Source organism: Sapajus apella, unplaced genomic scaffold, assembly GCF_009761245.1.
Source record: "Sapajus apella isolate SASKATOON/1434 unplaced genomic scaffold, GSC_monkey_1.0 scaffold43, whole genome shotgun sequence".
Lineage (NCBI taxonomy): Eukaryota > Metazoa > Chordata > Mammalia > Primates > Cebidae > Sapajus > Sapajus apella.
Window position 1 is genome coordinate 16,946,640 of NW_022436983.1, and position 24,344 is coordinate 16,970,983.

A 24,344-nucleotide genomic window follows, 5' to 3' on the forward strand; every position below is an offset into this window, starting at 1 on the left:
ATCTTTACTAAAAACACAAAAATTAGCCAGGCATGGTGGCAGATGCCTGTAGTCCCAGCTACTCAGGAGGCTGAGCCAGGAGAATCACTTGAACCCTGGAGGCGGAGGTTGCAGTGAGCCGAGATCGTGCCACTCACTCCAGCCTGGGCAACAGAGTGAGACTCTGTCTCAAAAAAATCAAAAAAGAAAAGAAGGAAAAAAAAGCATTCTGTGCTCCAGTCATGCCTGACCTTTGCCCGAGAGCTGAGGCAGATGGAACAATCCCTACTTAATTTCAGCTGATACTTTACCACCACTGAGGACAAATCATCACATTTTGCAAAACCTGTTCAACTTGCAAGAATGACCCATCAGAAATAGACCAAGGAGGCCCTCTTGACCTGCTCCCCAGCTGGCTGGGCCCCTGCTTCTGTGTCCAGTCATAGGAAGGGTGTCATGGGGCTTTCCTTTCACATTTCTTCTCCTAGTTCCCCTCTGTTCTTCTTCTTCTTCTTTTTTTTTTTTTGGAGAAAGATTCTTTTTCTGCTGCCCAGGCTGGAGTGCAGTGGGGTGATCTCAGCTCACTACAACCTCGACTTCCTAGGTTCAAGTGAGTCTCATGCCTTGGTCACCCAAGTAGCTGGGATTACAGGCGTGAGCCACCACACCTGGTTAATTTTTGTATTTTTAGTAGAGACAGGGTTACCACGTTGGCCAGCCTGGTCTCGAACTCCTGACTTCAAGTGATCTGCCCACCTCAGCCTCCCCAAAGTGTTGGGATTACAGGTGTGAGCCACTGTGCCTGGCCTCCCTCTGTTGTTTGTAACTCTTTTTTTTTTAAAAGACGGGGTTTCACCATGTTGGTCAGGCTGGTCTTGAACTCCCGACCTCAGGTTATCTGCCCACCTTGGCCTCCAAAGTGCTTGGATTACAGGCGTGAGCCAACACGCCCAGCCTGTTGTTTGTAACTCTTGATTGCAGTTGCAATAAAGTTTTTCTGGAGTTTGGGGCTGTAGACTATGGGTTTTTTTTGCCCCAGTCTTTGTTTGTGTGTGTGTGTGTGTGCGTGTGTGAATCCATGAATACCGAAAACACAAGTCAGGCTGGGCGTAGTGGCTCATACCTGTAATCTCAGCACGTTGAGAGGCCAAGGCGGGTGGATCATCTGAGGTCAGGAGTTTGAGGCAAGCCTGGCCAACATGGTGAAACTCCGTCTCTACTAAAGATACCAAAAAAAATTAGCTGAGTGTGGTGATGGGTGCCTGTAATCCCAGCTACTTGAGAGGCTGAGGCAGAAGAATCTCTTGAATCCGGGAGGCAGAGGTTGCAGTGAGCTGAGATCACGACAGTGCACTCCAGCTTGGGCAAGAAGAGCAAAACTCTGTCTCAGAAAAAAAAAAAAAAAAAAAGAAAGCCCAAATCTTACCTCTTTTTATATCTACTTTGATATCAAAAGCCACCTCCTCCAAGAAGCATCCTCTGGTCTCCCCTTGTTGAGTCCTACCGCACAGAACTGTCTACCTCGTATTATTTGTGTCCATTCCACATCTTGCTTCCTGGACTGTGAGTCTGGGAGTGGAGTCATCTTTGTATCGCACTTGCCCTGAAAAGTGTCTTAGCACAATGTCAGGCTCACAGTAGACTCTCGGTGGAGGTCTTTTGATGAGGAGCCAGAGCTGAGCAGAGCAGTCTTGGGGAGGTGAAACTCAGCCCAGCCAGGCAAGGCAATTCGACGGCCTCAGGCTCCCACTCCTCAATCCCAAGCCCATGGCAGACACTTCTCCTTACTCCAAGTCCTCGTGCCCCCTGAACCTCACCATGGTTCTCACCCTAGTGCTCCTGGCCTGGAGAACCAGACTTGCAGAAAGAGATTGGAACCACAAGCAGCCCTGAAGCAGACTGTGAACTAGAAGGATGGTGCCTGCCCAGGCTCTTGACCTTGTGAACAGAGCACCAGGACAGTCACTTCTAAAATGGGTTTGGCAGGGGAGGTGGGACAGCACTGGGCAGCGAGGGAACTTAAAGTCTCTCTAGCAATATAGGTCCCAGGGGAGGTTTATTGATGGAAGGCAAAATAGGGAAGCTTTCCTAGAGGAGAGATGAAAAGGGCTGCCAAAGGGGTTGTTTCCTGAGTCAGTTCCTTTAATAAATTCCTCCTGGGGTTTCCAGCACCCGAACTGGAATGAAACCTGGCACAAAGTAAGCACTTAAATATTTAAAATGGATTTATGGAATCCATGAATGTCTATTAGGAGAAAAGCAGGCTTCTTCAGACCCACTTTAGTGCTGCTTTTTCCTTTGGCTGCCAGCAAGCCCAGAGCTAAATGCAGTGTGGAAGTGCAGCTACAGGGCCATTCAAGGTTAGTTCCTGATTTATTTATTGCTCCTTTTAGTGGTTTCTTTTTTTTTCTTTTGGTGACAGAGTTTCGATCTGTTGCCCAGGCTGGAGTGTAGTGGCACAATCTCGGCTCACTGCAACCTCCACCTCCTGGGTTCAAGAGATTCTCCTGCCTCAGCCTCCAGAATAGCTGGGATTACAGGAAAGCACCACCACGCCCAGCTAATTTTTTTGTATTTTTAGTAGAGCCAGGGTTTCAGCATGTTGGTCAGGCTGGTCTCGAACTCCTGACCTCATGATCCACCTGCCTCGGCCTCCCAAAGTGCTGGGATTACAGGCGTTAGCCACGGCGTCCGGCCCCTTTTAGTGGTTTCTAATGCTTTGCTTTTATTTTGACTGCCCCAATTTGTGATGTAGGCACCTCCAGTCCTTTTAGGAAAGAATGTGTAGGCTGGGCATGGTGGCTCACACCTGTAATCCCAGCACTTTGGGAGGACGAGGTGAGAGGATCATTTGAGGTCAGGAGTTCGAAACCAGCCCAGCCAACATGATGAAACCCCATTATTACTAAAAATACAAAAATTAGCTGGGCATGGTGGTGGGTGCCTATAATCCCAGCTTCTTGGGAGGCAGGCAGGAGAATCACTTAAACTTGGGAGGTGGAGGTGGCAGCGAGCAGGGATTGCGCCATTGCACTCCAGCTTGGGCGACAGAGTAAGACTCTGTCTCAAACAAACAAACAAACAAAAAACGAAAGAATGTCTGATTTATAGGTTAAGATCAAAGGATTCTTATTTAGGTCTCCTCTATGGTTCCCTTCTCAAATGTCTATGGGTTATCAAAGAAACTCAGTCTTCCCTGTGGGGCTGATGGATTCCATCCTCAGCCTGCTATCCACTTAGCATTCATCACCCCCATCCAGGCTGTCTCGATTCATTCATTCTCCCTGGACCTTCCCTGGACCTTCCTTCTCCATCATCAATTCCAGCCTGCCTCCTGGGCAAAGCTGAGCTAAATGATGTCTAAGGTCTCCTTCCACTTTAGTCAAGGTTAAGTGCCAAGGCTTTAGAGCGAAACATCACTGGGTTCAAATCTCAGGTCAGCCACTGATAGGTTGTGTGACCTTGGGGAAAGTTACTCAAACTCTCTGAGCTTCAGTTTCTTCCTCTGTGAATGGGAAAACTAATCCCTATATTCTGTATGTGCAGATTAAATAATTATTTAAAACTAATTAAGCAGGAGCTTGGTTGCCTGAGTGAATTATCAAGAGTGTTGGATGTGGTGGAGAGAAAAGGGTCCCGAGTTCGGAATCAGGTGCTCAGGGTTTGAGCCCTGGCACTGGCACCACCTGGCTCTATTGAGAAGCCACCTACTCTCTCTTGTCCCAATATTGCCATTTGAAAAGAAGATTGGGGGATACTGATGAGTGCTTGGCACTTTCTACACATTAACTCATTTAAATCTCAAACAACCCTGCAAGAATCTTACTGTTATTATTTTCCATATTTTATAGATGAAGAAACTTCCTGGGAGCTGGGTACCGTGGCTCATGCCTATAGTCCCAGCACTTTGGGAGGCCAAGGCAGGCAGATCACTTGAGCCCAGGACTTAGAGACCAGCCTGGGCAATGTGAAACTCCATCTCTACAAAAAATACCAAAATTAGCTGGGTGTGGTGGCATGTGCCTGTAGTCTTAGCCACTCAGGAAGCTGAGGTGGGGGAATCACTGAAGCCCAGGAGATTAAAGTTACAGTGAGCCGTGATCGCACCACTACACTCCAGCCTGGGTGACAGAGCAAGACCCTGTCTCAAAGAAAAAGAGAAGAAAGATGTTTCCGCAGCATTTTATTAAAAAAAGAAGAAGAAGAAAGAGGCCGGTCATGGTAGCTCACATCTGTAATCCCAGCACTTTGGGAGGCCAAGGTGGGCAGGAGTTTGAGACCAGTCTGACCAACATGGTGAAACCCCGTCTCTACTAAAAATACAAAAGTAGCTGGACGTGGTGGCGCATGCCTGTAATCCCAGCTACTCCAAAGGCTAAGGCAGGCGAATCACTTGAACCTGGGAGGTAGAGGTTGCAGTGAGCCGAGGTAGTGCCATTGCACTGCAGCCTGGGAAAAAAGAGCAAATCTCTGTCAAAAAAAAAAAAAAAAAAAAAGAAAGAGAGAGAGAGACAGAGAAAGAAAGAAGGAAGTTAGGAAGTTAGGAAGGAAGGAAGGAAGGAAAGAAAGAAAGAAAAAGAAAGAAAGAAGGAAAGAAAGAAAGAGAGAGAAAGAAAGAAAGAAGTGAAGGAAGGAAGAAAGGAAGGGAGGGAGGGAAGGAGGGAGGGAGGGAGGGAGAAACTTGGCCAGGCACGGTGGCTCATGCCTATAATCCCAGCATTTTGGGAGGCTGAGGAAGGTTGATCACTTGAGGTCAGAGTTCAAGAACAGCGTGGCCAACATGGTGAAACCCCTTCTCTATTATAAATACAAAAAAACCAGCTGGGCACTGGGGGCGTGTGCTCGTAGTCCCAGCTACTCTGGTGGCTGAGGCAGGAGAATCACTTGAACCTGGGAGGCGGAACCTGCCATAAGTGGAGATCCTGCCACTGTACTGCAGCCTGGGCAACCGAGTGAGACTCTGTCTAAAAAAAAAAAGAAAGAAAGAAAAAGAAACCTGCTTAGGACATTGGAATCCATGCTCTTGTCCCTTTCTCTGGAAACCTAGGATCCCATCCAATTGCTTTGCATTCTTCCCTCCCACCTCCAAACAAATACCTGGTAAATTAACTAATTAGAAATCTGCCAACACGGCAGGGCCCAGTGGCTCACACCTGTAATCCAAGCACTCTGGGAGGCTGAGGCAGGCGGATCATCTGAGGTCAGGAGTTAGAGAACAGGCTGGCCAACATGGCAAAACCCAGTCTCTACTAAAAACACAAAAAAATTAGCCATGCATGATGGTGCATGCCTGTAATCTCAGCTACTTGGGAGGCTGAGGCCAGAGAATCGCTTGAACCTGAGGCAGAGGTTGCAGTGAGCTGAGATCAAGCCACTGTACTCCAGCCTGGGTGATAGAGGGAAACCATCTCAAAAAAAAAAAAAAAAAAAAGAAATCTGCCAACAGGACAGTTTTTGTTGAGTCTTTTCGAATATCTTCTTCCTCTTTCAATTATTTTATACTTCAGCAACTTCTCTTTTAGAGAATGAGCTAATAATGCTTGCATTCATAACACACTCAACAATTTACACGGCCTGGGAAGGCTCACAGCTATTATGTGAGGTGGGTGTTGCTCAACTCTTCCATGAGCGAAGAGATTCAGAGGGGCAAGTCATTTGCCCAGAAACCCATAGCAAGTGGCAGGCAATGCCAGGACTGGGGTCCTTGTGTCACGACAAGGTCAGATTGGCTTTACCAATTTACACAGGGTCGAATGCGTGAGTCTGCACAGGGCAAGGGGCCCTGACACCACGCACAATCTTTTGTCTTTATTTCCAGAAGCAAATCCTATCTCTTTTCTCTCTCTTTTTGACTTTGCATTTTTCTGACCATTTTTCCCCAGCAATGCCTTCATTGCTCCCATTAGCTGGCCTGAGCTGTTGTTATTATTTCCTTTTTGTAGAGATGGGGGTCTCACTATATTGCCCGGGCTTGTCTCAAACTCCTGACCTTAAGTGATCCTCCCACCTTGGTCTCCCAAAGTTCACGATCGGATTTTGGGCATGAGTCACTGAGCCCAGCCAGGACCTAGACTTTGGTCCTTTCCCCACTTTCCTGGTAGAGTCCTGACCTTCTCACCCACAGGGATTTGCCCATCAGGCTGTTGGGCTTTGCAGTTAGATAGCACTGAGTTCCAATCTTGGCTCTGCCAAGTATTATTAGCTTTGCGCCCTCAAGTAGAGTCACTCACTTCATTCGTTTCTTTCATTCAGTTTCCTCATCCATAAAACAGGCATAACAAGTAGGGCTTGTCCCATCAGTGGTGGTGAGGCATGAAGATTGAGTTAGCTCAAGCCTAATACAGTGCCTGCCACACACTAAGCCCTCCGTGAATGGCAGCTTACATATCCTATATATGTGTACCCATCAGAAATTTCTCCTCACTTTCTTAAGTTCTTTGCTAGTTGGTAACCAATGAGAGTGACAGTGTCACCTCTGCTGTGCCCTTGGGCTGGTAGGAGGAATGTCAAAGAGGGAGGTGAGAGGCAGGAGGGAAGGTGGGGACAGGAAAGCAGAGAAAGTTCTGTCTTCACTCAGAACTTTTGGGGATGACATAACAGGAAGCTGAGATTGTGCTAGGGAGCTTGCCATCTTGCCATCATAAGGAGAGCCCTGGATTAAGGAGACAGGCAGGATGCTGGTTCTAGTCCCAGGTGGAACTGATGGCTGCATAACCTCAGGCACAAGAGTCCCCTTCTCAGTAGGTCCATCTGCACCAGGAGTGGTTTTTTGTTGTTGTTGTTTGTTTGTTTTTTGAGATGGAGTTTAGCTCTTGTTACCCAGGCAGGAGTGCAATGGCACAATCTCGGCTCACCGCAATCTTTGCCTCCTGGGTTCAAGCAATTCTCCTGCCTTAGCCTCCCGAGTAGCTGGGATTACAGGCACGCGCCACCATGCCCAGCTGATTTTTGTATTTTTAGTAGACACGGGGTTTTACCATGTTGACCAGGATGGTCTCGATCTCTTGACCTCGTGATCCACCCGCCTCAGCCTCCCAAAGTGCTGGGATTATAGGCATGAGCCACCGCGCCCAGGCTGTTTGTTTGTTTTTTCACAGAGTCTTGGTCTGTCCCCCAGGCTGGAGTGCAGTGGCATGATCTCAGCTCACTGCAGCCTCCTCCTCCCAGGTTCAAGCAATTTTCCTGCCTCAGCCTCCACACCTGCCTAATTTTTGTATTTTAAGTAGAGACAGTGCTTCACCATTTTGGCCAGGCTGGTCTCGAACTCTGAACTTCAAGTGATCTGCCCCCCTTGGCCTCCCAAAGTGCTGGAATTACAGGCGTGAGCCACCGCACCCTTCCAGGAGTGGTTTTTTGATGAGATCTCAAAAGGTCCTTCCAACATGGAAGTTATGCAATTAGTCACATGGGGCAGAAGATGGGGGTGTTGTCAGATTGCAAAAGAGCTGGCGTGAGAAAGGCAGATCACAAAAGCCTGGAGCAGCACTTCTCAAACTTTGTGGTCTCAGTGGCCCTTTACTGTCTTAAAAGCCACCCTGACAATAAAGAGCTTTCGTTGATGTAGTTTACATCTATTAGTACTCGCTGTATTGGAGAATAAAACCGATAACTTAAAGAAAATTAATATTCCTATTGCATGTTAATAGAAGTAACTTTTTTTGAGACGGAGTCTTGCTCTGTCACCCAGGCTGGAGTGCAACGGCAAGATCTTGGCTCACTGCAACCTCTGCCGCCCAGGTTCAAGTGATTCTCTCGCCTCAGCCTCCCGAGTAGCTAAGACCATACCTGGCTAATTTTTATACTTTTAGTAGAGACAGGGTTTCACCCTGTTGGCCAGGCTGGTCTCGAACTTCTGACCTTGTGATCCATCTGCCTTGGCCTCCCAAAGTGCTGGGATTACAGGCATGAGCCACTGCACCCGGCCTGAAATAACATGGTTTTTTTTGAGATGGAGTGCAGTCTTACTCCACCTAGGCTGGAGTGCAGTGGCACAATCTCGGCTCACTGCAACCTCTGCCTCCCGGGTTTAAGCAATTCTCCTGCCTCAGCCTCCCTAGTTGCTAGGACTACCGGCACCTGCTACCACATCTGGCTAATTTTTGTATTTTTAGTAGAGATGGAGTTTTCCCACATTGGCCAGGCTAGTCTCAAACTCCTGACCTTGTGATCCGGCCACCTCAGCGTCCCAAAGTGCTGGGATTAAAGGCATGATAAAATATCATATTTTTAAATGAAAATAACTTTTTCGGCAAATCTCTTTAATTGTCTGGCTTACGAGAAGGCAGCTGGATTCTTATCTCTGCTTCTGCATGCAAACTGTTGCAATATGTTGTTGTGGTTAAACTATGTGAAGAATATGAATTTGCCACTCTCCTGAGTGCTTCCTTTGTGGCAGGCACTGTGAAAGGCTTTTTACAAGCAGTGTGTCCTTTTCTGTTGTTGCTCAAATCCATACTATATATATATATATATATATATATATATTTTTTTTTTTTTTTTTTTTTTTTTTTTTTTTTTTGGGACAGAGTTTCGCTCTTGTTACCCAGGCTGGAGTGCAATGGCGCAATCTCGGCTCACCGCAACCTCCGCCTCCTGGGTTCAGGCAATTCTCCTGCCTCAGCCTCCTGAGTAGCTGGGATTACAGGCACGCGCCACCATGCCCAGCTAATTTTTTGTATTTTTAGTAGAGACGGGGTTTCACCATGTTGACCAGGATGGTCTCGATCTCTTGACCTCGTGATCCACCCGCCTCGGCCTCCCACAGTGCTGGGATTACAGGCTTGAGCCACCGCGCCCGGCCTTATATTTTTAATTATTATTATTTTTTGAGACAGAGTCTTGCTCTGTCACCCAGGCTAGAGTGCAGGGGTGTGATGTCAGCTCACTGCAACCTCTGCCTTCCCAGGTTAAAGCGATTCTCCTGCCTCAGCCTCCCGAGTAGCTGGGATGGCAGGCATGCACCACCATGCCTGGCTAATGTTTGTATTTTCAGTGGAGACAGGGTTTTGCCGTGTTGGGCAGGCTGGTCACAAACTCCTGGTCTCAAGAGTTTGAGACTCCGCTTACCAAAGTGCTGGGATTACAGGTGTGAGCCACCACACTCGGCCCGTACTATATATTATTTTTAAATGTTTTCATTTTATTTTTGATGGAAAAATAATAATTTTATATGTTTATGGACTAGCAGTGTGATGTTATGATACATATATCAAAATTGCTAAAAGAGGAGATTTTAAATGTTGTTACCACATAGAAATGCTCTCTGTCCTTTATCCCCCAGACTGCCCCTGGAGGTAGATTATCTCATTTTCACAATCTTATCTGGGAAGAACCAGAGGCTCAGCTAGAATGGATTTGCCTGAGGTCACAAAGTTTGTAAATGGCAGAGTCAGAATTCAAACACAGGCTGCTGTCATATACCTGGTGCCAAACCCTGGCCACAGAAGTTGGGCAGCCTAGATGTGAAATCACCTTTGCAAAGTTATGACTGAAACGGTAAAGAGATCTAATTAGGCCGGGCGCGGTGGCTCACGCCTGTAATCCCAGCACTTTGGGAGGCCGAGGCGGGTGGATCACGAGGTCAAGAGATCGAGACCATCCTGGTCAACATGGTGAAACCCCGTCTCTACTAAAAATACAAAAAAATAGCTGGGCATGGTGGCGCGTGCCTGTAATCCCAGCTACTCAGGAGGCTGAGGCAGGAGAATTGCCTGAACCCAGGAGGCGGAGGTTGCGGTGAGCCGAGATCGCACCATTGCACTCTAGCCTGGGTAACAAGAGTGAAACTCCGTCTCAATAAAAAAAAAAAAAAAAAAAAGAGATCTAATTAACCGACTCCATCTTGCTTCTAACGTCCAAGCTGTCCTTGTCCATTCCTAGGTGTAGGCTGAACTAACTTTGGGACAAACTTGGTTTATAGTTTAAAACTGAGACGATAACAGCCCTTTCCCAAAATACACTTCCTTCTTCCTGGGGACTAGATTGTCTTTGTAGGGCTAACATTAGCCATAAGATTAGAAATTATGGGCCGGGTGAGGTGGCTCAAGCCTGTAATCCCAGCACTTTGGGAGGCCGAGGCGGGTGGATCACGAGGTTAAGAGATCGAGACCATCCTGGTCAATATGGTGAAACCCCGTCTCTACTAAAACTACAAAAAAAATTAGCTGGGCATGGTGGCGCGTGCCTGTAGTCCCAGCTACTCAGGAGGCTGAGGCAGGAGAATTGCTTGAACCCAGGAGGCGGAGGTTGCGGTGAGCCGAGATCGCGCCATTGCACTCCAGCCTGGGTAACAAGAGTGAAACTCCGTCTCAAAAAAAAAAAAAAAAAAAAGATTAGAAATTATGTTTTAGGGCCGGGTGTGGTGGTTCACGCCTGTAATCTCAGTACTTTAGGAGGCTGAGGCAGGCTGATCACTTGAGGTCAGGAATTAAGACTAGCCTTGCCAACATGGTGAAACCCTGTCTCTACTGAAAATACAAAAATTAGCCAGATGTGGTGGTGCATACCTGTAATCCCAGCTACTCAGGAGGCTGAGGCAGGAGAATTGCTTGAACCCAGGAGGCAGAGTCTGCAGTGAGCTGAGATCGTGCCACAGCACTCCAGTCTGGGCAACAGAGGAGTCTCCATCCATCCATCCATCCATCCATCCATCCATCCATCAGTCAATCAATAAAAGTTTAAGAGTCATGCAGCTAGAGGCCACAAGATTTTGACCCTCCCTAAACTGCTCCTACGATCAGTGCTTGAAATATTTTGCAGACCCTGCACTTGACGCATCACTTTGCACCACCCAAATCTATAATCTGGCTCATCTGATCTGTGGCCCCCCACCTATGAACTGACTCAGTGCAACAAGGCAGCTTTGACTCCCTGTGATTTCATCCCTGGCCAATCAGCACTCCTGATTCATTGGCTACCCCCCAACCCACCAAATTGTCCTTAAAAACTCTGATTCTCAGGCTAGGCGTGGTGGCTGACGCCTGTAATCTAAGCATTTTGGAGGCCGAGGCCCGCGGATCACCTGAGGTCGGGAGTTCAAGACCAGCCTGACCAACATGGTGAAACCCCGTCTTTAAAAAAAAAAAAAAAAATTAAAAAAGAAAAAAAAAAAAACTCTGATTCTCAAAGGCTGGGGTAGACTGATTTGGGTAATAATAAAATTCCCATCTCCCGCACAGCTGGCTCTGCGTAAATTACTCTTTATTGCAATTCTGCTATCTTGAGGAATTGGCTCTGTCTAGGCAGCAGGCAAGGTGAATGCCTTTGGGGCTTACAGATGGAGAAGCATGGGGTCACTCTTATACCTATGGGCAACGGTCTCTTCCCTAATCTCATTTTTATCTTTCCCACCTTGGACCATTTTACTGAACCATGCTTCCAGCACCACCATTAGTCACCAGGACACTAGACTAGTTTCTCCAAGGGAGTGAGAGCCCATTGTTTTGTTCACTTCTGTATCTTTTTTTTTTTTTTTTTGAAACGAAGTCTCACACTGTCACCCAGCCCAGGCTGGGGTGCAGTGGCACAATCTCGGCTCACTGCAACCTCTGCCTCCGGGTTCAAGCAATTCCCCTGCCTCAGCCTTCCAAGTAGCTGAGATTACAGGTACCTGCCACCACACCAGCTAATTTTTTGTATTTTTAGTAGAGACAGGGTTTCACTATGTTGGCCAGGCTAGTCTTGAACTCCTGACCTTGTTATCTGCCCACCTCAGCCTCCCAAAGTGCTGGGATTACACCGCACCCAGCCACACCCCTGTATCTTAAGTGAAGCTACCTCACCCATGATCACTGCTCAATAACTGTTTATTAATGGATTGGTTGGAGGCATTCTCTCTGACACATGCGAACATCCTCAAGGAGGGCAAACTGCTTTCTGATTTTCAAAGTGAGGCTGGGTGCAGTGATTCACACCTGTAATCCCAGCAATTTGAGAGGCTGAGGTGGGAGGAGCCCTTGGGCCCAGGAGTTCAAGACACATCTGGGCAATATAGGAAGACCCTGTCTCTACAAATAAAAAATATTAGCCAGGAGTAGTGGTGCACGCCTGTGGTCCCAGACACTTGGGAAGCTGAGGTGGGAGGATCACCTGAGCCCAGGTGGTTGAGGCTACAGCTAGCCGTGATCATGCCTCTGCATTCCAGCCTGGACAACTGAGTGAGACCCCAGGCTTTGTCTCAAAAAAAAAAAAACAAGCATTTTTTTTTTTTTTTTTGAGACAGTCTCGCTCTGTTACCAGGCTGCAGTGCAGTGGCTCAATCTCGGTTCATTGCAACCTCTGCCTCCCAGGTTCAAGCGATTCTCCGGTCTCAGCCTCCCAAGTAGCTGGGACTACAAGTGCCACCACGCCCAGCCAATTTTTGTATTTTCAGTAGAGACGGGCTTTCACCAGGATGGTCTCTATCTCTTGACCTCGTGATCTGCCCGCCTTGGCCTCCCAAAGTGCTGGGATCACAAGAGAGAACCACTGCACCTGGCCAACAGCATTTTTTAAACTTGCGTCGGTAAGGAGAGCATGCCTGGTGTAACACACCAAAGGTGCTCCTCAAAGGAGGTATGGATCAGCTTTGTAGAACCTCACCTGCCAGGCCATAAATTCAAGGGTGAAAATAGGATTGTGGGAAGCTGCACTTTAACAATAGCTGGTTGTGTAAAATGCAATTAATCTTCACAGTAAGTCAGGGAGAGTGGTCCTATTGTTATTATTTCTGTTTTGCAGACAAGGAGACCGAGGCGCAAAGATGCAATGATTTGCCTGAAGCTGCACAAAAGGGCAGAGCCTGATGTGAACCCAAACCTGTGCCCAGGCCTGCATCTATCACAGGGACCTGCCTCCTAGTTGCTTAGCTGGCTCCTGCGGCTTTCTCCTGGGGACTCTCTAATCACTCTGTGGGGCCCTTTGCAATATTAAAAAATGGCATACAGGCTCCCCATTTTCTGCTTCACCAGATTCCAGAGTTCACACTGCCTGAAGACAGCCATCTTCGCGCTTTGTCCCCTTAGGGAGCTCCCTTGTGATCCAGGGTATTTCACTCAGATCCTGTCTTTTTTTTTTTTTTTGAGTCTCGTTCTGTCTCCCAGACTGGAGTACAGTGGCACAATCTCAGCTCACTATAACCTCTGCCTTCCCAGTTCCAGTGATTCTCCTGGCTCAGCCTCCCGAGTAGTTTGGGATTACAAGTGCCCACCACCACGCCAGGCTAATTTTTTGTATTTTTATTAGAGACAGAGTTCCACCATGATGGCCAGGCTAGTCTCGAACTCCTGACCTCAGGTGATTTGACTGATGCTGCCTCCTCAATGCTGGGATTACACGTGTGAGCCACTGCATCTGGCCAATTTTCATTTTTTATAGCAGGAACTACAAGGCTTATCTCCCTCTTTCAAAGAAAGCCTACTACAGAAAAGTATTTGATGCTCTGTGATATTAAAGTGTAGTAAATGACTGGTAAACAGGTGTGGATCTCCCTCATCCTGAGGGTAGCCTGTTACTCGTGAAATCTCAATCAGTCATCGGCAAGTATGCATTTGTATGGGGATGGGAGGAGCATTGTTCAAGTCACACCTGGAAGTGGCCAGTCACCCCTTCTGTCCATAAAGTGCTCTCTGTAGGAAAGGAAATTTTCATACAAAGTAGAGCATTATAACCAGGGGACAGAGAGGCCTGTCCCCTAATAATGAGGACTTTCTTTTTCTTTCTTTCTTTTTTTTTTTTTTTTGACACAGAGTCTTGCTCTCTCACCAGGCTGGAGTGCAGCGGCACGATCTTGGCTCACCATATCCTCCGCCTCCTGGGTTCAAGTGATTTTCCTGCCTCTGCCTCCTGAGAAGCTGGGATTATAGGCATGCGCCTCCATGCCCAGCTAATTTTTGTATTTTTAAGAAAGTCGGAGTTTCACCTTGTTGGCCAGGATGGTCTCGATTTCTTGACCTCGTGATCTGCCCACCTTGGCCTCCCAAAGTGCTGAGATTACAAGCATGAGCCACTGTGCCTTGCCAATGAAGACTTTTCCTGGTGGCTTTTCTATAAAGCAATAGGACAATCACCTGCGGTTTGCCTCCAGGCCACTCCACCTCTTCCTGGCTTGGCCAGATTGAAAAGGGAAGGGCCCCTGCCCTAGTCATGATTCTGGTTTGCTTATAGGGTTGCATCAGTCGGGGGTTGAGTTTGCAATTCAGGCTGGTTCGGGGAATAGAAGAGGGGAGTTTGTGGAGAGCCACGGAGGCTCAGCTCTTGAAACACCCTGGTGATTATGATGTAGTAGCAACTAATACTGAAATTAGACCTACTGTATACAGTGTGTCAGGCACTATTCTCTGCACTTTACTTTTTTTTTTTTTTGAGATGGAGTCTGGCTTTGTCGTCTAGGCTGGAGTGTAGTGGTGCAATTTCAGCTCACTGCAACCTCCACCTCCCGGGTGCAAGCAATTCTCCTGCCTCAGCCTCCAGAGTAGCTGGGATTACAGGTGCCTGCCACCACACCAGCTAGTTTTTGTAATTTTAATAGAGGCGGGGTTTCACCATGTTGGCCAGGCTTGTCTCAAATTCCTGACCTTAGGTGATCCACCTGCCTTGGCCTCCCAAAGTGCTGGGATTATGGATGTGAGCCACCTCGCCTGGCCATCTTTGCACTTTACATATTAATTTATATATTCTACACAACTAGTCCATGAAGGGGATGAGTATCACTCTTGTTCTGTAGTTGAGGAAACCAGCATCAGCAAAGAGACTTGACTCATGGAGCTGATAAGATCTGTGAGTGGTGGCAAAGGGACTTGAGAGGACAAAGGGACAGCTGGGCAGAGGCTGATGAATGAATTAAACCTGGCATGGGTGCTCAGGCTATGGAGAGATGAGGAACGGCCAGGGATAGGCCAGACATCTGGTGAGCTGACCCTCCTGTGAGTTCCCTCTACTTCTCTATAGTAGAATAAATTAATGTGCATTTGTGCATCTGTTGGGTTTTGGTCCCTGGGATCATAACAAAGAAAGCATGTTACAATCTCTGGCCTGGGATTCGAGATCTAGCGAGATCACAGGACACTCTATCAAGCCAATCTCAGGCCTTGGGAGCCAAATTTGCAAGGTAGCCTGGATTTCTAGTTCCCGTTCCTGTTCTGTGTAAAACAAATAGACTCTCAGTTGGTTCTGAACACAGGTTCTCAGTTAGTCCTGAACTTATTCTCAGAACCAACTGAGAACAAGGAGGACATAGGTAGAGAGAAGCAGCCTGAATTATAGTTGTAAGTTCTGATTCTGCTCCCACACTGACGTTTTTTGGAGAACTAGGCTTTACTTCTCTTCCTCCCTCAGACTCCTCAGTAGTGGGAGTCCAGGCCAACACCACTGTGCCTGCCTCCTGCCCCTTATTAAAGCTGTGGTCTCTTGGGCAAATTACATCACCTCCTTGAGCCTCAGTGTCCTCATCTGTAAAATGGGAATAATGAAAACATCTCCACTCAGGCTGTTGTGAGGATTAAATGGGGTGTGTGGGACAGAGAAAACATAATTTTACAAACCCCAGTGAGAATTACTGGAGCCATTTCATAATTTCCTATGGTCCATGAAAAAGGAAGTGATTTTAAATCAAATGTACCATTTTCAATAAGTGTATCATTTGAAATTTTTCTCTCTTCTTTTCTTTCTCCTCCCTCCCTTCCTCCCTCCTTTCCTTTCTTCCTTCCTTCCTTCCTTCTCTGAGATGGAGTTTTGCCATGTTGCCCAGGTTGGTCTTGAACTCCTGAGCTCAAGCAATCCATCTATCTAAGCTTCCCAAACTGCTGCCATTACAGGCATGAGCCACCACACCTGGCCAATTTATACTTTTGAAAAGTAATTTTCTGTTTGTTATATGATGAGAAAATGTTATATATGAGAAAATAGGTCTCACTTAGCTGGGAGTGGTGGCATGTGCCTGTAGTCCCAGCTAATTGGGAGACTGAGATGGGAGGATGGCTTGAGTCTGGGAGGTCAAGGCTTCAATGAGCCATGCCTGAATCACTGCACTCTAGCCTGGGTGACAAAGTGAGACTCTGTCAAAAAAAGAAAAAAATATGTCTCAGGCCCCTATTTGCATGCCTCTCGATATGCCTCACAGGTGTAGACCTCTTTTATGCCCAGTACCGGAAAAGAAAGAATACATATTAGTCTTTCTTCTTACCAATCTTTGAAATGCTGTGAAGTACTAGGACCTCTCTGATATGTCATATAAGAAATTTGATCAGATAAATGTCATTTATGAATCTTGAAGCAGGCCAGGCATGGTGGCTCATGCCTGTAATCCCAAGCACTTTAGGAGGCCAAGGTGGGCAGATTACCTGAGGTTAGGAGTCCAGGATCAGCCTAGCCAATATGGTGAAACCCCATCTCTACTAAAAGTACAAAAAATTAGTTGGGTGTGGTGACATGTGCCTGCAATCCCAGCTACTCAGGAGGCTGAGGTAGGAGAATTGCTTGAACCCCGGGCGTGGAGGGAGTGAGCCGAGGTCACGCCACTGCACCACACTCCAGCCTGGGCAGCAAGAGCGAGACTCTGTCTCAAAAAAAAAAAAAAAAAAGATGAAATCTCGACTCTGCCACTTGGGTTCAAGCGATTCTCCAGCCTCAGTCTCCTAAATAACTGGAATTACAGGCATGTGCCAACACAGCTGGCTAATTTTTATTTTTATTTTTAGTAGTAGAGACGGGGTTTCACCATGTTGGCCAGGCTAGTCTCGAACTCCCAGCCTCAAGTGATCCACCAACCTCAGCCTTCCAAAGTGCTGAGATTTCAGGTGCAAGCCACTGTACCCAGCCTCCTTGTATTTTCGACATCAGTTTCTTTTGACATCAGTTTCTTTTTTTTTTTTTTTTTGTCTTTTTTGTTTTTTTCCTTTTTGTGGAGAACGGGGTCTCGCTATATTGCCCAGGCAGGTCTCGAACTCCTGGGCTCAAGCTATCCTCCTGCCTCTGCCTCCCTAAGAGCTGGGATTACAGGCGTGAGCCACAGAGCCCGGCCGACATCAGTTTCTATGTTGTCATTAATCACTGGCTCAGTAAGTGTATAAATTAAATGATATCAGATTAAGAGCAAAAACCATGTAAAGTCATGTATCAGCCAAAGCTATGGATGAATTATTAATACCTGGTTGGTGAGTCATGAGATAATTGTTTGTTCAATCTATTGCCTTTTTTTTTTTTTTTTTTTGAGATGGAGTCTTGCTCTATCACCAGGCTGGAGTGCAGTGGCGCGATCTTGGCACACTGCAACCTCCAACTCCCTGGTTCAAGCAATTTTCCTGCCTCAGCCTCCCAGGTAGCTGGGATTACAGGCACAGGCCACCATGCTCAGCCAATTTTTGTATTTTTAGTAGTGACAGTGTTTCACCATGTTGGCGACGATGGTCTCAATCTTCTGATTTCGTGATCCACCCACCTTGGCCTCCCAAAATGCTGGGAGTACAAGTGTGAGCCACCAAGCCTGGCCAACTATCGCTTTTTAAAAATTTATTTTGTTTTTGAGATGGAAATCTTGCTCTGTCACCCAGGCTGGTGTGCAGTGGCACAATCTCGGCTCACTGTAGTCTTGAATTTCTGGGCTCAAGCAATCCTCCCACCTCAGCCTCCTGAGTTGCTGGCATGGCAGGGGTGTGCCACCATGCCAGGCTATAACTGCTGTATTTGATTCTTCCACTTATCCTAGGAAGATCTCACACATTGAGAAAAATATCTTCTAAATTTTACAATAATTATTCACCACTTTTTAAAAAATGGAAACAGGCATCAAGAGCTTCTAATGATGTGAACCTTCTGGAACATCTCCCTCCGTGGTGGGAAAAGATGGTAGAAAATAGTGGGAAGACAGGCTTGGGTTTGATTCCCGTCTCTGCCTGTCGTGTCTAAGCCTTGGGGCCTCATCTGTCAAATGGGCCTGTTGGAAGGGAGGGACGGGTACAGAAGGTCAGTGAAGCACCCTCTGGCTCCTCCCTGGCCCTCAGTTCGTTCTATTCCCCAGCTTCCAGCTCGGTCAGATTTCCCAGAACCCAAATACATCCTGGGGAGAAACAGAGGACAAACTCATTGAATTTGGGCCAAGGCAACATCGTGAATGCAGCTGTGGCTCTCAAAGAGGAACTTAGGGGTGGCCTCAACCTCTAGGGAGGCAATGGAGCCACCGAGAGAGGGGTGGGTTGGTGGGGTGGGTGAGTGGAAACGCTGCCTCTGACTCACTGTGTAAGCAGAAGATCAAAAACCTCCTCTCTGGGCAGTGGGAGCAGGTTGGGTAGGGGAGGAGAAGCCACGAAGCTCACGGGACACTGAACCACAAAGTCATCTCTGCTCAAGGACTCACCCACATCCTCCCCAACTGGATGGAGCCCCAGCAGCCTTCACTCCTTCACCTGCTGGGGAATCCTTCCCTCCCTGCTTGGCCCTAACCCCACTGTGCAGTTCCTCCCCCGCTGACCTGCTCCATTAATCTGCCCTTGTCTGCCATTTCCTCTCCTTGGCATTTGAGGTCTTTGCTGCACGGAGTGAAGACTGAGTATATCCTTTCCCTCCCCAGGAGATGGAGGGAAAAAGGAGCAGTGTACACTGTTCTGGGCTCTCCTGGAAGAGGGCTGAGACCCGATCTCACTCTTCTGGTGGTCCTGGTAGCATAGCTGGGGGCTGAGAGCCTTGGCTGTGCGTGGGTTCCCACTCTGCCCTCTCCTGAGACCTCAGTATCCTCATTTACAGCTTGAGGAGAGAAAGAGAAGTGCCTTTACAGGACCAAGGTGAGGATTACATAAAATAGTGCCAGTGACAGCCCTAAGCACAGGCAGGGAAGGTTGGTCAGAGATCATCATGGAAACGGGAAGTCACCTGGGCCAAAGGCTAGAGCCTCAGGGTTTTGGCACAGAATGGACACCTCGCAGGACTGGATTGGACTGCTCAGTTTGGGGTGGGGGGAGAGAAGCCAGCCATATTCATATGATATCCCCCCAATATCCTCCCCAGCATAGGTTCTCAGGTTGTCCATGTGATGGCATCTGAACCACAACCTTGCAAGCAACACGATAAAGACAGCCCTGGTGATGGCTCCCGAGCTTGCACTAAATCTCCCCACCCGGAGGCGTTTCCACTCCTGTTCTCCGATTTGATTCCCACCACGACATGGCTTGGTTCTGGATCCAGACTGACCTGGACTTGAGTCTCAGCTTTGCCATTACCACCAGTTGTGTGACCGTGGACAAGCTTCTTTTTTGTCTTTTTTGTTGAGACAGGATCTTGCTCAGTTTCCCAGGCAATAATAGCTCACTGCAGCCTCAATCTCCCAGGCTTAAACGATCCTTCCACCTCAGCCTCCTGAGGAGCTGAGACCACAGGCATGTGCCACTAGGCCTGGCTAATTTTTAATTTTTTGTTTTGTAGAGACAGGGTCTCACTATGTTTCCCAGACTGGTCTTGAACTGCTGAGCTCAAGCCGTTCTCCTGCCTGGACCTCCCAAAGTGCTGGGATTAGAGGTGTGAATCGCCACGCCCAGCCCCCTGGACAAGTCTTTTTTTTTTTTTTTTTTTTTTTTTGAGACGGAGTTTCACTCTTGTTACCCAGGCTGGAGTGCAATGGCACGATCTCGGCTCACTGCAACCTCCGACTCCTGGGTTCAGGCAATTCTCCTGCCTCAGCCTCCTGAGTAGCTGGGATTACAGGCACGCACTACCATGCCCAGCTAATTTTTTGTATTTTTGGTAGAGACGGGGTTTCACCATGCTGACCAGGATGGTCTCGATCTCTTGACCTCGTGATCCACCCGCCTCGGCCTCCCAAAGTGCTGGGATTACAGGCTTGAGCCACCGTGCCCGGCCTGGACAAGTCTTAAGCTTGTGTGAGCTTAGTTTCTCACCTTGCAAACATGGTTAGCCATAGCAGCTCCCTCTTAAGCTGTAGTGAGGAGTGAATGAGGAAAGGTCACAGAGCTCAAATGCATAGCAAATGTTTCATCAATGTTTGCTAAAGAAAAAAAAAGAGAGCTGCTTTGAGGCAGGTTGGGAATGCTATGATAGTGCCACTTTTAGAGTTGAAGAAACTGAGGTTCAGAAAGGTGATGTGACTTGCCCCAGGTCACCTGAGTAATTGATGAGGGAGACTTGGGTTTCCATGTGATTCCACATGATTCCGTGACTGACAGCACAAGCTCTGAGCCCACAGTGCAGGACTCTCCTCACGTGGGCTCCACTGTTCCCTGGCTGTGTGACACTGCTGAGCCTTGGTTTTTCTTGTCTGTAAGACAGGGCTGCCTGTCTCTTTTCAAAGACTGCCCTTTGCGTCTCCTGGCTCAGGGACTTTTTGCAGGGGTGAGAGTAGGAAGCAGAAGCTATACGAAGACAAGCTTCTTTCTGTCCTTTCCTGAGAACTGAGAACCTGAGCGCAGTGAGAAGGTTAGGCCAGGTAGGTGGCGGGTGGGGAGAGAAGAGTATCCATCTGCCATCCATAGCCAAGGGGAGAGGAGAGATTGTCCCTGATGGGGAGGGGACCAGAGGTCGTGGGCTTGGCTTTCTGGTGAGACAGCGGGACCTCTGGGGGAAGTCACTGGGTGATACATCCTGGAGGTCAAAATGAGACACAGTGGTTTCAGGTCTTGCAAAGAATCTGGACTCCAGACATGCCGGGGAAGTGGGCAAAGCTGGACTTCAGACAATCAGGCCCATTTGGGCAGTGTGCATCCATTGTAGGAGGACCCAGGAGCCTCCCTCACGCTTATGCTCTGTGTGTGACTCTCTGGGTTAACGTGTGATGCTGAGAGGTGGGGGTGGGAGTGAAGGAAGCTCAGTGCACTTGGAGACTCCATTCCTCCTAGCCCAATAGGATGAGGCTCTGAGTCCTACTGAACGTGATTTAATCTGAATAAGGGAAAGAACATTTTATGCACATCTGAATATGTGCAGTAGGAGTGACCAGTGGCTGGGCATGGTGGTTCATGCCTGTAATCCCAGCACTTTGGGAGGCTGAGGCAGGTGGATCACGAGGTCAGGAGTTCGAGACCAGCCTGGCCAATATAGTGAAACCCTGTCTCTACTAAAAATACAAAAACATTAGCTGGGCATGGTGGTGGGTGCCTGTAATCCCAGCTACTTGGAAGGCTGAGGCAGGAGAATCATTGAACCCTGGAGGTGGAGGTTGAAGTGAGCAGAGAACGCACCATTACACTCCAGCCCAGGCGACAATTTGAGACTCCATCTCAAAAAAAAAAAAGTGACTGCTATTGTAAAATGAGGAAGGAAGGGAAGGGGCCGGCGCTGGGGGTCTCTGCTTGGCTGAGCCAGGCTGCCATTTTCCCAACTTCACTGCCTTAGCCCGGCCTTAGCTTGCCAAAGGGTAAAGGATGCATTTCACCTGCCGAGGGCAGTTTAGGGGGTCATTCTGGTGCGCCACAAGGTGGTTACAGAACTGCGGCCAGGGTTGCTGGGACTCCACCTCCTGAGGTCTCCCCGAACTGCTCCCTAGCCTCCGTCCTGGCTTTCATGCCACCGAGGTGTCTGTTTACCACTCATTCCAGGGAAAAGCAGCCAGGCCTCATTTATCCGCATCTCAAATCCACGTCAAGGGCAGATGGGGTGAAAATCAAACTCTCCACCACGGCCATTCCCAAGCCCTGTGCCGCTGTCCTCCCTGTGCCTGCGTCAGACAGTCAACCCTCGAAACAAGCCTGTGAGTGACCATCTGGGGCCCATATTTCTTAGAAGAGGAAGCTGAGCGGGAAGGAAATGGAGTGAATTGCCTGAGGCCATCAAGATACCAGTGGCAGAGCTGGGATTCAGACCTAGACGCTGACCCCAGGGCACGCTGGAAAAGACTGCCCTTCCCTCCGCTGAGTGGAACTTACCCCAAGGCAGACCCTGGTCTCCTGAGTCCAGTGTGCCCCTAACACTACCTTGTGGTTTCCCATCTATAAAATGAGAGCGCAGGAGTCACTTGGTCATCTCAGAGGCCTCTGTCAGTCCCTGCCCTTTCCTGGCCCCATTTACTGCTGCAGTCCGCAGTAAGGCAGGAGAGCTTGGGGGATGAAGGGTGGGCTGTGAAGCCAGGGTGCCTAGGCTTAAGCCAATGCTCTCATTAAATGCCTGCGTGACTTCGGGTAAGTCCCCTAGCCACATCTATCAAGTGGGCAACAGTGATAGTGCCTACTGTATTCAGCTGTTGTGAGGATTAAATAAATCAAACCACTAAAGGCTCTTAGGGCAGTGTCTGCCACACAGCAAGGCCATCTGTGTGTGTGTGATTCTTGTCCCTGTAATGAAATGAAGGCCAAAGTCCTGATTCCTGGTCCTAGGAGGAGGATATCAGCCCTGAGCATTCCTGCTGTTGTATTTGACCGGAGCGTAGAAAGTTATCACCAAGACAAAAGTATGCCAGATTGCAGGGTCATTTATTATGCCGGCGACCACAGAGGACTCAGTCTCTCCAACCTGTGGTGCCAAAAGGAGGGTGCCATGATTTTTTATACCCGAAAAACCACCTTGGGAGTGGGGGTGAGGGGCGGGGATGGGGATGGTAAGGTTTCAGACATTTCAAGGGCTAGGGGATTCTGTGATTCACCTCCTGGGTGGAGACAAGGGCGGGGGTCTCCGGACATTCCAAGGCCTAGGGGACTTTTGTCATTCTGTTTGTTACCTCAGTGGTTTACAGACGTCAAGATATACATTTGTTTACACATCACAGATTTTAGCAGTTACTGATAAGAAAAGGTAAGCAGCTTTACATAGTTTTGAAGAACAAACTAGCTGTTCTATTTACAGAGGTCAAGGACAGTAGTTATTGTAAGGAGAATGGGGCAGCCATTTCAACTTATCTAAAAACAGTTTTGCATTTTATAAAATAGTTTTGCTCCGGTTCTGGCTCTAGGCCAGCACAATATCACACTGCGACTGGTACTCCAAAACCCCAGGTGTCCTGAAATGGCATCTATCCCCTGCCCCAGACAGGCCCACCTGGCTTCTTGTGTCCCTGCAGGGAAGGGATAAGGTAAGAATACAGGTTTTGGCTGGGCGCGGTGGCTCATCCTTGTAATCCCAGCACTTTGGGAGGCTAAGGTGGGCAGATCACCTGAGGTTGGGAGTTCGAGACCAGCCTGGCCAACACGATAAAACCCGCCTCTACTAAAAATACAAAAATTAGCCGAGCGTGGTAGCGCATGCCTGTAATCCCAGCTATAACGGAGGCTGAGGCAGGAGAATCGCTTGAACCTGTGAGGTGGAGGTTGCACTGAGCTGAGATTGCCCCACTGTATTCCAGCCTGGGCAACAGAGCAAAAGTCCGTCTCAAAAACAGACAAAAAGAATACAGGTTTTCTGGAATGAGGAAGATGCCTAAAATAAACAATATAAAAAGCTACTCACAGTCGTGGGTGGCTGGGCACCGGGAGCTGCCGGGAGTAGAGGGGTCCCAGTTGCTTTCTGTCCTCTCCCAGGACCCGACCCTGGGTGCCACTCAGAGCACCTGTTGCACTGCTACCCCCCAGCCAGCTTTCTCTTGCTTTTGTACTTTTTCACAGATGAGTGAGTGTGAGGAGGTCTGGCCTTCTGTGCCTGTAACCACTTCCCCTCCAGGTCCCCGGTGTGACAATGCTTTTGCCCCTGCGGTTGGGTTCTTTCTCACAATGAACTCAGGCCAGGGTGGGGCATGGGCCTAGAGCCTGGAGTCAAGGAACTTGGGTTCTAATCCAGCCTCGTTATGATGTTGGTTCACTTAACTTCCCTAAAGGCAAATTTCTTTATCTGTAAAATGAGGATGATACACCAGCCTCACACTAGATCACCTAAAGGACATACCATTCCAATGCCTCTTTACCACTAGGCCAGAGCTATGAAATGCAAGTGTCTACAGGCAGGTTAACATAATGGGTGATGGGTACTGGTGTGGGGCAATAGGGAGTGGCAGGGACTATGGGTAATGGGAACGCAGGACTCAAGTGGAAAAGCTTGGCTGGAGCTGAGAGGTGCCTGACCCTCTCCACCGGCCCTGCTGAGAGGTACCTGCCCTACACCCCAGACCCTGATCTGGGCCAGCGGAGAGGGGCAGGCACCTCTTAGTTCCAGCCAAGTTTTTTGATTGGGAGCACAGGCGAACTGCCAGATGTTCCAAGCATTTGGAAGTTGTGCTGTATTTTCCAAGAGATACTAGAAATTTTGACTTAGGTGATAGCTTCCTGTGTGCTTTTTTTGTTTTTGTTTATGTGTTGAGACAGAGTCTTCACTCTACTGCCCAGGCTGGAGTGCAATAGCATGATTTCGGCTCACTGGAACCTCCACCTGCTGGATTCAGGCAATTCTGTCTCAGCCTCCTGAGTAGCTGGAACTACAGGAGCGTGCAATCACGCCAAGCTAATTTCTGTAGTTTTAGTAGAGAC

General features: G+C 48.3%; 1 protein-coding gene across 1 annotated transcript in view; it reads right to left on the minus strand.

The window, feature by feature from the left end:
• Positions 1-23,672, minus strand: part of CNR2 (cannabinoid receptor 2) — a 32,666-nt gene extending 8,994 nt beyond the window's left edge. The window contains exon 1 of the mRNA XM_032300791.1: positions 23,335-23,672. The gene's annotated coding sequence lies outside the window, so the exon portion shown is untranslated. The remainder of the gene's footprint in view (positions 1-23,334) is intronic.
• Positions 23,673-24,344: the final 672 nt, after the last annotated feature.